The sequence below is a fragment of the Penaeus chinensis genome, chromosome 4 (assembly GCF_019202785.1).
Source record: "Penaeus chinensis breed Huanghai No. 1 chromosome 4, ASM1920278v2, whole genome shotgun sequence".
Taxonomy (NCBI): domain Eukaryota; kingdom Metazoa; phylum Arthropoda; class Malacostraca; order Decapoda; family Penaeidae; genus Penaeus; species Penaeus chinensis.
The window spans coordinates 29,944,907-29,947,406 of record NC_061822.1 but is presented as its reverse complement, the minus strand read 5'-3'; the positions used below and the strand labels follow the sequence as shown (position 1 = coordinate 29,947,406).

At 36.6% G+C, this 2,500-nt stretch overlaps 1 protein-coding gene across 1 annotated transcript in view; it reads right to left on the bottom strand.

Moving 5' to 3' along the window:
- Positions 1 to 2,500, bottom strand: part of LOC125025270 (DNA-directed RNA polymerase II subunit RPB1-like) — an 18,416-nt gene that overhangs the window by 9,125 nt on the left and 6,791 nt on the right. The window lies entirely within an intron of this gene.

The following is a 2,500-nucleotide window of genomic DNA, read 5'->3' as shown; positions in this document are numbered from 1 at the left end:
AGAGAAGAAGTAGTTTTGATGTTTATGTGTGCGTTTTTTTTCCAAACAGGATTTTTTTTTTTGACGGTGTGAGACATCATTTATTTATTTAGTTTGTTTTTGTTCAATGATTGAATGATTTGGCTATTTGTTTATTTACTAGTTTTTTTCATCTGTTTGTTTGGTTGTTTCATAGTTTTTTTTTCCCATCTTTAACCATTGGAAGATAATACATATTAAGTTGCTAGTTACGTATTTATCTATATTATGATTTATTTTTGACGAGTACGAATAATTCATCGTACTCCGCTTGCAAATTGCAAATATCTTTTCACATTTCAACATTTTTTCCCCCTGGATATCGTATATTCATCGGCAAAAAAATATTTAAAAGTAGATGCATAAAAATCCTCTTATAATTTTCCGACAACTTTACCGCATAAACACACAGGGTTTAGATAAGAGGCTCGTTAACCCATTGTTGTACGAATAGTTTGCTCTTTACTTATCCTCAATGGCTTTGCTGGAGGCTACAATCTCGGCCGGCATGAAATTACACTGATAGACATTAAATCTCGTTGATAATTGCAGTGATGATTATTTGTTGTTTAATTGTTCTGAGGACTCTTCTTGCAGTTATAACATATTTGATTACCTTCCCTACTTCTACTATTTCAACTGTTGTTACTACTATTACTGCAGTGGTAGCAATAACAACAACAACAACAATAACACCAACAACTACTAATACTATCAGCAGTTTTACTACTACTACCACTATTACTTTTATTTCTTTTACTATCAATGCCACTACTACTACCATTCAGTACTAACGATCATATATCATAAAGATGAGAATGATATTACCAGTTGAAATATACAGAAAATGAAACATTAAAACATCAAGATGTCATGATTTGGCAATATCTTAAGAACTATAAAAATATATGAAAGAAATCCCTACATTCATTCAAAAACAACAACAAAAACAGCAATGAAACCTAACTTATATATTATTATATTACTCTACGGATACGTTTACTCTCTTCGTTGCTCTGGACACGTTCATTAGGCGCTCTGCAGGAGTCCCTCCGTCCTGAGTTCCTTCCGGTTTGTAGTGAACGCTCGAGAGGCAGCATCACGTTAAGTAAACATATAGTGGATCTGTGTATGTTGCAACAATTGTGTTTCGGGTGCAGAATTATTGCTACTGGAATTGACCAAAGTAGTGGCCTGTGTTGTGCTTACATGCATACATAGATAAACTGACAGACATGAAACAGGGTCGTGATCTCAAGTGGTCGTCTTCTAAGGAGTAATCAATACACACACGTACACACACGAACACACACACACACACACAGACACACATACACACACAGACAGACACACACACACACAGACAGACACACACACACACACACACACACACACACACACACACACACACACTCTTGCACACACACACACACACACACACACACACAGAAATAGTGTACATTTGCAATAGAGGCAGATAGGTTAACATCTGTACTAGTATTATAGCTGAAGTTTAGCCCGAGGAGTTGTAATTAAAACAACCTATCGTACTTTCAAAATTGCGATTTTTGTAATCAAAGATGCGAAACTTTGAATAGTGGTACGAAAACTGAACATTTCTGCGGTAATAGAAATTCGATACTGATTGGGTCTGTGTACAAAAAAACACACACGCGGAGGCACACAGACACACAAAAACAAACAAGCAAACAAAGGTATATATAAGGAAACAAACATTCACACGCACACAAACAAACCCTCACACGCACACAAACAAACACTCACGCGCACATAAACAAACAAACACACACAAACAAACAAACAAACACTCACATGCAGACAAACTTTTGCTTATTTCATTACCATTTTCTTTTACCTTTTTTCTTTTTGTTTTTTTTCCTTCTCTTTCTTCTTCTCCTTCTCCTTCTTCATCTCCTACCTCTCCTTTTTCTTCTCCTTTTCCATCTTCTTCTCCTTCTCCTTCTTCTCCTTCTCCTTTTTCTCATTCTCCATCTCCATTTCCTTCTCCTTCTCCTTCTTCTCCTTCTCCTCTTTCTCCTTCCCCTTCTCCCACTTCTCCTCCTCCTTCTCCTTCTCATCCTCCTTCTCCTTCTTCTCCTTTTTCAGAAGAAAGATAATGTGTAGTTATACCGATTACATTTTCATTAATTAGTACCGGTTGGCCCATATCCCGGGGAAAGGAAATGGGTGGCGAAGATGAAGTAGAGTAGATAGATGTTGGAGTAGATGAAGTCGATGTCGGAGTAGTTTAAGTAGATAGAGAGAGTAGATGGAACTGAGTTTATTAATCATGTGGATAGATTAAGCCTATGTTTGGGTAGAATGAGTAGATGTTGGAGTATAGTTGATAGATGTTGGAGTAGATGAAGTCGATGTTGGAGTAGTTTAAGTAGATAGAGAGAGTAGATGGAACTGAGTTTATTAATCATGTGGAGTAGATTACGCCTATGTTTGGGTAGAA